General features: G+C 38.2%; 1 non-coding gene across 1 annotated transcript; it reads left to right on the top strand.

The window, feature by feature from the left end:
* Positions 1–14,052: 14,052 nt before the first annotated feature.
* Positions 14,053–14,158, top strand: LOC113935237. Its single transcript, XR_003523977.1, has one exon. It is a non-coding gene; the product is annotated as a U6 spliceosomal RNA (small nuclear RNA).
* The last annotated feature ends 1,569 nt before the right edge of the window (positions 14,159–15,727 follow it).

Genomic DNA, 15,727 nt, shown 5'->3' on the forward strand with positions numbered 1-15,727 from the left:
TTGAGTCTTGTTGTAATTTGGCCAGTTTAAAGATCATTAACTTTGAAGGTGACTTCACTTGTCTAGCAGAATTGTGTAACATATTTAAGTAAAAAAAAAAAAAAAAAGAAAGAAAGAAAAAGAAAACAAAAAGAAAAAGAAAAACTGATATAAGACAGACTAGGCTTCAAATTTCAATTCCAATACTCACTTGCTAAACAAATGTATCCATATTAGTTTAAATTGGTATCCTTGTGTGAACATAGGAAGAGTGTAACTTAAATGATGAACTGTTTGTTTTGGATGATCAATTAGATAACACATTTAAAGTATACCATACAAGAAGAATGCAGTGTGATGTATTAATGTCTTGGCAAGTAGAGCAGGGTAGGAAATAATCTCCCTGAATCTTCCCTCACACATAACTGTGGGCTGTACTTGCATGTGACATTCTAGATCTAGAATCTTTTATATATGTGAAGTATCTCATCGTGGGGTAAAGTTTCATTTATCTCTGCTTTAGAAATGAAGTCACCAATTCCTTTTTTTTTTTTTAAGATTTTATTTATTTATTTTACAGAGAGAGACACAGCGAAAGAGGGAACACAAGCAGGGGGCGAGGGAGAGGCAGTCTCCCCGCTGAGCAGGAAGTCCGATGCGGGGCTTGATTCCAGGACCCTGGGATCATGACCTGAGCCAAAGGCAGACGCTTAACGACTGAGCCACCCAGGTGCTCTGAAGTCACCAATTTCTAGAATAATGAGGAGACTTGGGTTGCCTGGGTGGCTCAGTCGTTAAGCGTCTGCCTTTGGCTCAGGTCATGATCCCAGGGTCCTGGGATCAAGCTCCGCATCGGGCTCTCTGCTCAGCGGGAAGCCTGCTTCTCCCTCTCCCACTCCCCCTGCTTGTGTTCCCTCTCTCGCTGTGTCTCTCTCTGTAAAATAAATAAATAAAATCTTTTTAAAAAAATAGAATAATGAGGAGACTTAAAGCAAGTTTTCCAGTTTGTTAAAATCTTATCAATAAGAGAAAAAATAAACTAAAGGCTTGCATCTCTGGTGCAATGATTTTCAGATAACTCATGTGCCTTGGGCCAAGAGCTTCTACTGTGATTATTTAGAGATAAAAGGATTAACCCACATCCAACTTGACTGAATGGTCCATTTTCATACCTAGGTTATTAAAACCCCACCCTAACATACTTAACTGAGTTGTAGAGATTCTGATCATGTTTCTCAAGTGGCCATAGTCTCAACCTCAGATATCTGTGTAAAATGAAGTAGAAGCATGTGTTCTTATATTCAGAACAAAAATACTCAGAATAATTATTGACTCACTGCCTAATAATCCATACAAAATATTTTGGTGATTACTCAGTTCTCCATCTTAATTTATATGTGTAGTCATAGCCTTGAGCAACATTCTAAAAAAATTATCACTCATGTAACAAAGTAAAATCCCATAAAAGCTTTGTGAGGTTGAATTGAAGCTCTCTGTAATTGATTTTATGAGAAACAATCTTGAAGATTCATGCCTTTTCACAGAAGATACCAACAGAGCTTTGGTCTAAGATGTAATAAGAGAGTAAATGTTAAACATTTCATTGGGGATGAGTTGCATTAACTTTGTGCAGCCTCCCTACACTTCAGTGGAAGTGAAATATCATCAGGCTTTAGCCCTGCAAAGAGGAAATGCAAAATTAGGAAAAAAAATAACAAATGGACTGATGAAGCAAGCCAAAAATAAGAGATTTTACCAGGAAACTGAAGAGAGGAAATGTTGTATTTCTTATCTCAGGTCTTGTTGCTTTTTCCCAGTAGGATTGTACATTTGCAATCAAGTCACTTTACAGTGGTATTCCCTTAGAATGTGCCTTGTATTGACTTAGCCTGTATTTACTACCTGAAAGACCCAAGAATAAAATGAAATTTTCTCTTTAATCCTCAAGGTGAGTATCCTGCAAAGTCGGTGTCACTTTTACTTAGGGAAAGAAATATTGAATTAAGCAAATTATGTTGTGCACTGAACTAATACTTGGCAGAGGGAGGAGTTCACAGCTGTTTAGTGGAAGGAAGGAAAGGTTAGGTATTGGAATCCCCTTGACTTTAATGTGAGTGAAGGGGTCTCTTTTTTTTTTAATGGTTTAAATTATTTTAACTCTTCTTGATCTATTCTTTCACTGACTTTCATTCAAAAAATATTAGAATAAAATAATAATCATTTAAAATCCCCAAGTAGCATATGTAAACTATCTTTGCAAAAAAGTCTGTGGCTCCACTTACCTGAAAGAGTCAAGTGACTTCTTCAGACGCTTAACTAACTTTGAGAAAATAGGTTGGTTAGTAAGACACTTTGGCTCAGAATGTTTCAACTGAACATTCATTTCTGACCCTGCCCAGGCGAGGCATGTAGCTATTTCACAGACACAATATTTAAGTAAGATTTCTGTTGCCAAAAGATAAAATGTGAAATTTACTAAAATGTGCAATATGATGATATTTGCGTAAAATTCTGACATTGTAGCATATTCTCTGAAAGCTCAGAGTTGCACAATGAGTATTTGGTGAAGGGAAAACTAAACGCATTTTTCACCAATTCATATAGTCTTCAAGCATACATATATTATAATTGAATCCAGTGATGAGGAGATGACAGATAATACTTTTGGAAATAACTTGATGCATCTTAAAAGCAACTATTTGGAGACTAGAAGCATAGACAAATGCAAAATAATAACCATTGCCCTAATTTCAAAATTTCTGAGTTTTACTCCATTCAAATGGATGTGATCTGCCTGAAAGTTCTGTTGAAGTAAATGGAAAAAGGAAAGGCAGATAAACATAGAGAAATTTTAGCCATTTGGGATTTATACATCACAGTTGGCAGCCTGGATGATAATGATTTTGGAAGAAGAAATTGAGATAATGAACATTTTTTTTAAAGTAAGATTTTAATTCAAATTGTCATTTTAAGTGGATTTTGGAGAACCAGAAGGTTAGGAAAAATAATATATATGCCTTGGTTTGGACCCTCATGGTTGGATTTTTGCTTATTTTTTATATGCAATGTGGCATTTGTCTGTTATTTTGCTGTTTTACCTGTTTAAAAATCAAATAAAACACTCTAAAAGTCATACCTCTGAGCAATCAAGATTTTGGTTTGACATCCCATCTGTTTTACAGAAAGATAAGTGACATACAGGTAAATAGAAATGGGGTTTTTGTAAACCCAAGTTTTATTTTTAGGGAACAAAACAATTCTTAACAGCTGCACATCCCTCCCTTGGTACTGAATTTCATCATCGATTATTCCGAGGCACATGGTCTCCCTGGGCCCTCCTCTCTCATCAGCTTTTGCCCTGGAAATGTTGCTACTCAAGCCACAGGGTTGAGTGCATGGACATCTAAGGACTCAGGTGGCTTTTTAGGCTACCCCACTCAATACACATGCACACACAAAGTGGCACCTGGGTCCTGAGCTCTCTTTTCCCTTTTTCCTGTTTGAGTGACCAGAGAGTGGACTTGGCAGCCCTTGCCCTATATTGTGCTTTTGGATTGTTCTTCAGCAAGAAACATCTGCGACTGGGTCTGGCTCCTCCTGGCTCTGGTGCAGCCTGTCCCATAACAAGAGCTGCTCTAAAGGCATCTGATGGGGCTGATGCTAAGTCACCAGAAGAGAAATGTGAGTTGATGCTTAAATCTGACTTTAAGTCAGTCCTACTAGCTTTAGATATGACTTTACTAAAAGATACAGAAGTCGTCCTTCTTCAATGTCATTTTTCCTTTTAGTATCAATTATGTACATTCCAAATCCCACTACTATGTTCCAGGCCCTGCTTTGGACACTTATGGATATTATTCCTAATCCTCGTAGTAACATTCAAGTTAGGCCTGTTTTGCAGAAACGGTAGCAGTAAAGTGTGTATTCGTGGACACAGCAATAAACAGAGTTGGATCTCAAACACAGGCCTGTCTCGTTTCCTTAGACCATGCTGTCTCTACTTCTTACTATTCATGCGGAGGCCATGTCGCTATGATGGCATGGTTCTCTCTGCCAACTCACAACCAAAAAGGCACATGTTCGCAGTGGCAAGAACACACGAAACTATCGCTGGGTCGGGGCGCCTGGGTCGCCCAGATGGTTGAGTGTCTGCCTTCGGCTCAGGTCATGATCCTGGGGTCCTGGGATCAAGCCCCACATCGGGCTTCTGGCTCGGCGGGAAGCCTGCTTCTCCCTCTCGCTCTGCCTCTCCCCCTGCTCATGCTCTCTCTCTCTCTCTCTCTATTTCTGTGTCTCAAATGAATAAATAAAATCTTAAAAAAAAAAAAAAACTATCGCTCGGTCTGTCCTAGCATTTTTTTTTTAAGATTTATTTATTTATTTATTTATTTGAGAGTAGGGGAGGGGCAGAGGGAGAGAATCTTCAAGCAGACTTCCCACTGAGTGAGGAGCCTGATGTGGGACTTGATCTCACAACCCATGAGATCATGACCTGAGCTGAAACCAGGAGTTGATGCCTAACCAACTGAGCCACCCAGGCGCCCCTGTCCTAGCATTTTAAGAAATGTGATTCTCCCATTCTTTACAGTTGATTGGTTCTGCTGCCATATACAGAAATGCATACATTCCTCATTTCCCCACTTTCTGTATTGTTTATTTCATTAACCTCCCTCCTATCCTTTGTGCGACTCTTAACATACATGTTATGTTCACATATTTCAGAAGCTCCATGCTGCATTACTTTCTCTTTCAGCAGACAAATGACTTTTTCAAAAATCAGGACAAAAATGGTCATGTATGATAAATATATATAACATTATTTATATTTATCAATATACAAAATTAATATATTTAATGGTTTTATATATGTATTTGTCATTCCTAGGACTCTTGGGTCTTCTGAACAGTCTAGTGTCTGCTGTCTGGTATTATTTTCCTTCAGTCTACAGAACTTCTTTTAACATTTCTTTCTGTGTGGGTCTATTCATTAAAAAGCAAATCTCTTAAATTTGTTCATCTGAATATCTTCATATAGCCTTCATTTCTGATAAAAATGTTGCTGTTGTAGAATTCTAGGTGGACAAGTTTGTCTCTCAGTGCTTTAAAGTTGCATTTCCATTGCTTTCTGCCTTCCATTTTGTCCAACGACAGGTTAACCGTAATTCATATCAGTATCGCCCTGTGTGTAATATGTTGCTTTCCTCTAGCTTCATAACATGTCTTTGGTTCTCAGCAGTATGACTATGGTATGATGGGGTGTAGTTATTCCATGTTATTTATTTTTATTTTTATTCCTTCTTAAAGAGAGTGAGAGAGAGTGCGAGCAAGCATGCCCAAAGGGGGAGAGGCAGAGGAGAATGAGAGAATCCAAGCAGACCCCATAGTGAGTGTGGAGCCTGACGTGGGGCTCGACCTCAGAACCCTAAGATCATGACCTGAGCTGAAATCAGGAGTCAGTTGCTTAATCATTTGATACACCCAGGCGCCCCCCACCCATGTTATGTTATTATTATTTTTTTTAGGATTTTTTTTTTTACTGTGTTATGTTAATCACCATACATTACATCATTAGTTTTTGATGTAGTGTTCCATGATTCATTGTTTGCATATAACACCAGGTGCTCCATGCAGAACGTGCCCTCTTTAATACCCATCACCAGGCTAACCCATCCCCCCACCCCCCTCCCCCCATGTTATTTTTATTGTTACTTTTATTTGTACTTTGAGAAAATTTACCAGATTTACCAAATGACTTTTTAAAGCTCTTCACCTGTTTTATTTTCCACTGTCATTCTCCCATCTTTCTTATTCTTACCATTTCCTGTCACATTTCCCAACATAACTTGCTTTTTCTACTTTATACTATCTCCTCTCATTAACCATATATCTTGGTTTTACGTTCCCTGGATTCAGTACCTCTCCTTACACTCCATGTTTTGCAGATTTTACCTTTGTGCCATTATGCAATCCAAGGACCCTCTAGCACTGAACACTTTGCAGATTTGTTATACTAATTGCAAAGATTAGTGATGCATGGCCACATGTGTTTCTGAAATTAGGCAAGTGGTTTTCCTCTCAGACACTTTGAAGTACCATAGATAATTGCTTTTTAAACTTGGCATATACTAAAGTTTTTTTTTTCTCTTTTTCTTAGTGTTTACTTTTTTTTTTTTTTTTTTTTTTTTTTTTTGCCAGGCAGAGGTACCCTGGAACACAAGGATGAGTAGTTCAGTCTTTTGAGAATGTTACATTCTATTTGGAAAGAAAGACCAGGAAATAAACATTGCAGTCTAATGTTGTAACCTTTCAAAATGAGTTAAAGCGTATGATAAGCAATTTACTTGTGACTGAGAATTCCATGTGGGAGTACATCATTTTCCAAAGAGATACCATTTGTGTTAGGTCTTGAAAAACTGAGTTGGAGTTCAGCAGATGGAAAAGTGGGAGAGGAATTCAGAAGCAAAAGAAACAATGTTAAAAGGTACAAGGACTTGAAAAATAATGTTGTTATTTGAGAAGTCAGTAGTTTTCACGTGCTGATTTGATCCTGGCATGACTTGACTGGCTCTGAGAGGTGGCAGGAGATGAGTTAGGGAACACAGGAAATGGTGATTTGTCTGGCCTGATGAAGCATTTTTACTTACTCCTTGTGGTAGACAGATAATGTCCCCCTAGAAGGTCCACATCCTAATCCCTAGAACCTGTGAATATTTTACCTTACATGCCATAAAAGGACTTTTCAGATATGCTTAATTTAAAGATCTTGAGGTAGAAATACCCTGAATTCTCTAGATGGGCCTAACGTAATCCTAACTGAAAGGGGTGTAAGCCAAGGAATGCAGGTAGACTCTGAAAGCTGAAAGAGGAAAAAGAACAGATCCTCCCCTAAAATCTAATATATAATAATAAATTTGTGTTATTTTAGGTAACTGAATTTGGGGTAACATGCTACAGCAGCAATGCGAAATCAGTACACTACTTCCTGCAGTTGTCAGTAATTTTACAGAGGTCTTAAGGAACTTGAATTGACATCGTATTAGAGGGTGACAATGTGAATATTATTTTGACCTGGATTTAGAGGAAAAGAACAGAAATGGGAAGACTACTTAGGGGCCATTTCCATTGTCCTGTTGAGAAATGAAAAGGGATTATACCTAACATTTGAGGTAGTTGCGAAGGGAGTCATGGCTCCCATCTTTCTGGAAGGAAATGCTTGTAATTGTCCAATAAGCATAACATTCTTTGACAGTGTAAAAATCCTGAGCATTTATTTAAGAATACCTTGAGTACTGGGATATAGATCAATTAAGGTATTACAAGCACACCCAGAAAAGAAAAGGAGTACATACACCTAGCAATCATCTGTCATTGATCAGATGCACTGTTAGAACTTGTTCTCCTGGTCACTACCTCCCCATTCCTCCCTGTCCTGACCCACAGACTCCATATCCCTCTTCAGTTTCCTTTCTGCCTTAGTTACTGCCTCTTGCTGGAGAAATTTAGTTATTCTCTCTTTTCTAATCTGGGATTTATTTTCAGCTCTGGACCAGTGGTCCTTAGTTGATTATAAAAATACTTTTTATAAATGAAAGAGAACATAATGGAAGAGAATATGAAATATCAAATTACTTCATGTGAATTTACAAGTATTATTTCAGGAAATTGTTCCCAGTTGATACATACACTTGAGTGTGTGTATGTGTACCACTGGTAGATCACATGGAAATGGTTTCTATGCAATTATGCCCATAAAATGTTTGAAACACACTCCTGATCTGTTGGTGTTCCGTCAAAATTTAGACATACTGCACCCATGATTAAGTGGCCAACTAGGGTTGTGGTCTGAGTGCCAGCAATGAAGCAAGTATTTGAGAGAAATTTTCTGAGTAGGATGAAAATGAATTTAGTTAAGAATACACTGAGGGAAGTAGAAGAGTCAATGCTCAAAAATTTTAATTATTTTGTGTAGAAAAGCTTTTAGTACCATAAAAAAGTATGGTGCATGTATTTTAAGATCTGTGGACATTGTTTGTTTGTTTTACTGATATTTTCATTTGCAGCATTTAACATCTGGGGCTTATATGATACAAATTGAGCCCAAAAATACTTGTGTCAGAAAATGAGGATGTGCTCCAAAGTAAATGCAATCATATTGAACTGACACAATCAGTGGCAAGAAGGAGCTCCACAGGCCAATTTGCAATAGTTTAAGCACCAAAAATATGATAACTGATCATAATATGCTACATGTTTAAAAATCCATAATCCATATTAATATTCAAAGAGAGAGAGAAGATATGTGGGGCCTGGAATGAGAAGGAAGACTTCTTAAAGAATTCTAGCTAAAAAAGGTAGAAAGAAATATAAAATAAAGAGAATATGCCATTTTCCAACCCCAATTAAAAAAAAGAAAAAGAATGATTCAGATAAGGCTCATCAACCTCTGATCAAAGTATTGGCTGAGAGATTGTTGAGGAATAATCTGTTTACCCTACGCCGAAGTATCAGCCTACAGATAACTTAATGATGACAAATGCTAACACATTCCCTTACGGTAGAGAGATCTGGCATCCAACAAGTGAAAAATGTTATCACTGGTGGTGAAACAACCCTATAGGGCATAAGTGAAATACACAGTAGAACTAAGAGGTATTCTGGCCAGAATTGTTTTATATGAATCTAATTATCTCTTAATATCTAACTTTCAGTTTACAGAAAATGCAAGAGTAGAGGAACATATTAAGAGGAAACAATAAAACAAATTCAAAATGCAGAACTTTCCACAAGAAAACTATCTTGGATTCTTTAAAAAGTCAACATTAGTGAACAAGGAGGGAGGCTATTCTAGATGAAAAGGAACTGAGTGGATGCAATGATTGGATGTGTTCATTGTGTGAATCTCGATTAGGATTCTAGAATTCAAAACCAAAACATTTAGCTCTCTCTGCTCCCTGCTATGTGGGAATACAAGGAGAGGTTAATAGCAGTCTGCAACACAGAAGAGGTTTCTCACCAGAATTTGACCATGCTGGTCTCCTAATCTCAGACTTCCAACTTCAGAACTATGAGAAATATATTTCTCTTGTTTATAGGTGAAAAAAGATGTGGGAACAAAGTTTTCACCTTAAGTTTGAATCTTTAAAGATTAAAGTTTTCATAAAGCACCTTTCCATTCTTTTGAAGACTTATTCCCTTTGGTTGGATGGTATCCAGCTGCCATTACTACTATTCTTTTTTCCAGTTTTTAACTGATATATATATAGTTCACATACCAAAGCACCATCCTTTTAAAGTGTACAATCAGTAGTTAGTTCTTAGTTTATTCTCAAGCTTGGGTGACCATCATCACTATCTAATTCTAGAACATTCCATCACCCCCAAAAGAAACCCTGTACTCATTAGCAGTCACTCCCCATTTCCACCATCACTCATCCCCTGGAAACCACTAACCTACTAATTACACACTAACCTACTAATTTAATGTACTTTATGTCTCTGAATTTTCTATTGTGAACATTTCAAATCAGTAGAATCATACATATATGTGGACTTTCTTGCCTGGCTTCTTTTACTTACTTCCATACTTTCAGGATTCATCATATTATAGCATCCATCGGTACTTTATTCATGTTTATGGCTAAGTAATATGCCATTGTATTGACCTACCACATTTTATCTATCCATCATCAGTTGTTAGACATTTCAGTTGTTTCTCCTTTCTGGCTATTATGAATACTGCTGTGATCATTTGTGTACAAGTTTTTATGTAAACATATGTTTTCAGTGTGGGGAGATATATACCTAGGAATGGAATTGCTGAGTCATATGGTAACTCTGTGTTTAACTTTTTGAGGGGCTGCCCAACATTTTTCAAAGGAACTGCACCATTTTATGTTCCCACTAGCAATGTATGAGTGCTCCAATTTGTCTACATCCTGACCAACACTTGTTCATCTTCTGGATTGTCATCATCCTCATGGGTATGAGGACAGTTATTCTATTTCAGGATATATTTTTTATATATATTTTTTAAAAATTTTGTTGAAATAGTTATTAAGCGATTTTGTTTTCCAGAACTAGTACATGGGTAATAATATTTCAAGACTTCGTTGTCAGAAAATGTTTTTATTGTTTCCCAGTGCAAGTGTGTGTGGTATAAGACTCTTTGTTCAAAATCATTTTTGATCAGAACTTGTAAAGCCCTGTTTTCTAGCCCTCAGAATGGATATAGCATTAGGATGAATGTCATCACTTTGCTGGCCATGTGTATGTGTGTGTGTGCGGGGGGTGTGTGTGTATGTGCATTCATGCGTGTGAGTGCACATATGTATTTCTCTTTCAGAATGTTCTCTTTATGCTTGCCATTTTAGAATTGGACAAGGCTGTGTCTTAGCATGAGTCTTTATTTCTCTTGCTTCGCCTTCAGTGGGCCTTTCCAGAAAATTTCAAAACTTCCCATTGAAAAATTAAAGCTTAGGAAGTACTGTTCTGTCAAGTTTTGTTTGTTTCTTCCTTTCCACTGCCACTATTCTGAACAGCTCTGAATTACTATTAGGTAGAACTTGAAGCTCAAAATCTAATGTCCATGTCTTTGTTTTGTGTGTGTATTTTCTTTACATTTCATTTTGCACATAATTTCGGAAAAGGTTTATCAGACTTTTATTCCTGATTACATGTTAATATTTAGACCCACAATTTATTTTGCCACCCTTCAAATAAATGTTATTCAACACTATATTTTTAATATCAGATATTATTTCTTCTTGTTCTTGTAATAGATTTTATATGCTTTGTGAAGATAAAAGCCTGTTATTAGAATATGCTGTAAAGGTCTCTTCTGTTCACTGAATTGTATCTTTTTCCTCTAGACCAAGTTTTTTATTTGTTCATCCTAAACCTTGTCCTCTGTGCTATGACGTTCTGGAAATATTGGCTTGTTTGAAGTTCTTGTTTCATCGATCTGATGGAAAGACTAGGTTGATAATTATACTCAGTTGAAATGGATTTTCTCTGCAGTTTCATCTGTGATTCTGTTTCCTCAAGAGGGAGATTAGTTTCAGGCTGTGTGCAATGGGCGGGGCATCTGCAGACAGGCTCCCCTTTGAATTGCATGGACATGGAGCTGACCGGCAGACGAAGGAGCCAAAGTAGAGAAGAGTGTAAGAATCACTCCTGGGCATAGCTTCCTTTTTTCTCTAGTGTTGGAGACAAGGTTCAAAACTAAGACTAGGGCTGGCTGGTCAAGCGTGGCCTCCGTGGCTGGGGATGACTCATCTCTCCTCCACGCGGTCTCTTCCAGTAGGAGTTTCTGGGATCATTCTCATGGAAGAGGCAGTCTTCTAAGGTGAAAAGCAGAAGCACACGAGATCCCTTGAGACAAAAGCCTAAAATAAGCACAGTGCCCTTCCCAGCATAGTCTTTTGGTGAAAGTAAATCACAAGACCAGACAAAAGTGAAGGGGTAAAGATAACAGGCATCACAGCCTGATGAGAACTGTAGCAGGGTCATATTGCAAGGGGTGTGGGTAAAAAGAGCCATGGAAATTCAGAGCCATTTTTGAAATAATCTACCACATCGTCTTTCAGAAGTTCCTCAAATTTCCCTGTCTACTCTCATCACTGTTGCTAATTACCTATTTTCCCTCAGTTGCAAAACCACCCTTTATGATCTTTTATGTGAATATTGGCAGTGGGACTCTGAAACTACGTTTTCTTCGTGTCCTAGTCTGCTGACTTCTGGTGAAGTTCTGTAGTTGGGGAGCAAGGGAAGGAGAGTGAAAAGCAGAAGGAGGAAGGAACTTGCTTTTTGTTTTCAGCTCTGGGCGTTCTCCCTACAGCAGGGACAACAGCAGCTCTGGGCTATCTTCGTCACTCCCAGCCACAGCGCCACTCCCCTATTCCCTCAGAAGTACCAGTGGCAGTAAGCCATGTCCCCCTCGGTGAGTGGAGCTTCAGCTGAACCCTACTTATCTCCAGATAAAAATCACGTGGAGGCTAGAGGGTGTTTCCTCTCCAGTCTCTTAGGTTTTTGATAACTCTACATCTTCTTCCTTTTTATGTTCTGAGCCCTAGAACTTTTAACTGCTTCCTGCAGCTAATATCCATGTTAGCTCAGAATCCCTTTAGCTCTTTCTGCCTTCCAGTACCTGTATAACAAATTCCCTATGCACTCTGTTAAAATAGCTCATATGCTTTTCATTTCTTGACATATCTTTCCCAGATAGATTCTTTGTTGTTTTCCAGAATTTTGGCTTCGTTTTCCCTTGGTATTTTTTCAGTAATTTTTATAAGATATTCAGAGGAGCAATGGATGCAAGTGCTCAGAGCACTATCTTTTCATTATTATCGTAGTAAGAGTATTTACCCTGAGCTCTGCCCTCTTAACAATTTTTTTTTAAGTGTACAATTCTAAATTCCACTTCTGGGCATATATCCAAATGAACTGATATGAGGATCTCGAAGAGTTATTTTCACTCTTGTGTTCGCTGCAAAGTTATCAATAATAGCTAAAATGTGGAAGTAACCTAAGTGTCCATTAACAGATGAATGCATAAGCAAATTTCATACATACATGCAATGGAATATTACTAAACCTTAACAAGGAAGGAGAGTCTGACACATGCTACAACATGGATGAACCTTGTGGACATCTTGCTAAGTGAAATAAGCCAGACACAAAAAGACTAATACTATTTGATTCCACTTCTGTACGGTACCTAGAGTAGCCAAAATCATGATGACAGAAAGTAGGGGCTGGCGGAAGGGGTTAATTGGAGATTGCTAATCAAGGGGTAAAGTTCCAGTTATGCAAGATGAATATGTTCTAGAGATCTGCTGAATAATATCAGTGTAGTGTCTTAAGTGGTTATTGGTTATTTGTTATTTTCTCTTCTTAATTTATAGTTCTTTGTATATAAAAATATTAAATCTTTATATTGAGAAAAATATTTCCCCAGGGTTTATTGCTTATGTTTAATTGTGTTTATGGAGACATCTTATCATTCAAAAGTTAATTTTAGGGGCACCTCGGTTGCTGTCCGTTAAGTGTCTGACTCTTTCGGTTCAGGTCTTGATCTCTAAGGGTCATGAGATCGAGCCCTGAACCTGCTTAAGATTCTCTCTCTCTCTCTCTCTCTCTCTCTCTCTCTTTCTCTCTCTCTCTCCCTCTGCCCCGCCCCTCCCTCATGTGCATGCTCCCTCTGTCTGTGAAAAACAAAAATGGTTTAATATATCGAAACTGTCAAATTTACCTTTCACAGTTAGAAATAACAGGGTCTGCATTACCCTGGAAGATAGGGTACTTTTGCTAACTTGGGTATCAGAAGGATGCAATGGATTATCTGGATTTCAGTCTTTTTTTTTTTTTTCTTTTTTTTGAATTCCAGGTCTGCCAAGCTTTAGGAGTATGACTTTATGAAAGCTCTTCAATGACCTCAGCCTCAGTCTTCTCATCTGGACAGTGGGGATAATAATAAAATAATGCAGTACCTTTCTTCTAGGACTGTTTTAAAGATAAAGTGACATACACGTTTAGGGTCCTTGGGATGAGTGTGGCATTATCATAAGTACTCAATAATGGTAGTAGCTACACCTGCTATTATTACTCATATCATTGCTATCATTGCAACTACGTCTGCAGTTTTTATTACAAATATCACTACTGTTCTTACCCTTACCATCACTGCCATAATGAACCCTTCCTACTCCCTAAGTATATTCTGCTTTGTGTTTAAGGAAATTGATTAGCTTTAGGGGATATGGTAGACTGAATAACAGGCCCCAAAGGTATCTTTGTCCTAATTTCTGGAATTCGTGAATGCTGCCTTATATAGCAAAGGCAATTTTGCAAGTAGGATTTAGTGAAGGATCTTAAAGTGGGAGGGTTTTTCTAGATTATCCAGGTGGACCTAAATATAATCACAAGTGCGGTTAGAAGATCAAGGCAGAGTGATATAGACAGAGAGGAGGAGAAGGCAATGTGATCGGGGAGGCAGAAATTGGAGTGTTGTGACTACAAGCCAAGGAATGCCAGTAGCCACCAGACGCCGGAAGGGACTAAAAATGGGCCTGCCCTGTGCTCCCTTCGCAGCACATATACTACAATTGGAACAATACAGAGAAGATTAGCAGGACACCTGCACAAGGATGACATGCAGATTCGCGAAGCGGTCCCTATTTAAAAAAAAAAAAGAAAAAGAAAAAAGAATGGGTCCTGCCCTGCCAGAGGAAACAGCCTTGCTGCTACCTCGACCTCAGCTCAGTGAAACTAACTTTGGATTGCTGGCCTCTGGGCTGGTGAGAAAATACGTTTGTGTTGTTTTAGCCACCAACGTTGAGGTAACTTGTTATGGTGGCCATAGGAAACTAAAACAAAGGATGAAAATTCTAATTTGGGAGAGTTAAATTACAATTCCCTCCAACTTCTAGAACTCTTACTACATTATTTACTGGAGTGCGTTGGAATATGTTCCATCAGTAGAAATGGCTTCTTAAGTGAAATGTCACATGGAAACTCTACGTATGTGGAAGATAACCATGGAGCTTCTTTTGATCCAGATACTGCCACAGCGGCCCCCTCCACAAGGTCCCACTTCTGGGTATATATCCCCCAAGGTGGCCTGAGACACCCCAGGCTCATGGTGCTCCAAGCAACACATTGTAGTAAATGATGGTTTATGAGCACTGGGTGTTATATGCAAATAATGAATCATGGAACACTACCTCAAAAACTAATGAAGTACTGTATGGTGACTAACATAATAAAAGAATAAATGGAAATTAATTAGAATATTTCATAATCTCATGTATAGTCCTTAAAGAAGGCCAAGAAAGGAGGCACGTTTGGGGGTGTTAGATTAAAATGAGAGGCTGACGCTGACCTCAGTGAGTGCAAAAGTGTAAAAGTCCATGAAAAACACAAAATTAGGTAATTATAACACAGTATAATAAATACTAAAACTGGGGTAAGCACACCTCTCTGAGTGTTTATAGAAGAAGGAAGACAAGAGCAACTGGTCACTTTGTAGTATTGTTTTTTAAGGTTTTCTTTATTTGAGAGAGCATGAGTGGGAGGAGAGGGAGAAGCAGACTCCCCGCTGGAGCAGGGAGCCCGACGCGGGGCTCCATCCCAGGACCCCGGGATCATGACCTGAGCCGAAGGCAGACACTTAACCAACTGAGCCACCCAGGCACCTCCACTTTCATAGTATTTTATACAGAGGTTATTTAACACTGACGAGGGTAAGCACATATCTCCAGTGACCTGAACCCTCGCGTTCACTGGCCTCCTCTCTGTAGTTCAACTCAAATTAAAAGATTGTTTCACCTAAATTTAAAAAATGCCCAGAGGTAACCAGTGACTAAGAGAATTAGAATAAACACAGTCAAGCCATTTTCTACTTAAACTTAAAAAACCCAAAGGTCAGACTAGACCCAACCTGTTAGAACAATAAGTTCATATAGCCAATCTCATTCTGACATTTGGGCAACCCTAGTATCACTATCTTAACAGCTAATGATATATGCTGCTAATAACCTGAAGACTGATGTCATGCATGAATACTCTGGAGAGCAATATACAGCCTCATTTTCAACTGTTATAGAATAAGAAAGCAGTCTTAAAAGCTATTTTTGCCTTGCAGTGATATAAATTTTTTATTATTATATCATGTGACTATTACCCCACCATGACCAGCCATCCATATAAAGTTAGTGATTTACTACATATGCAAAGAGGAAAGGAGAAATGA

Source organism: Zalophus californianus, chromosome 13 (assembly GCF_009762305.2).
Source record: "Zalophus californianus isolate mZalCal1 chromosome 13, mZalCal1.pri.v2, whole genome shotgun sequence".
Lineage (NCBI taxonomy): Eukaryota > Metazoa > Chordata > Mammalia > Carnivora > Otariidae > Zalophus > Zalophus californianus.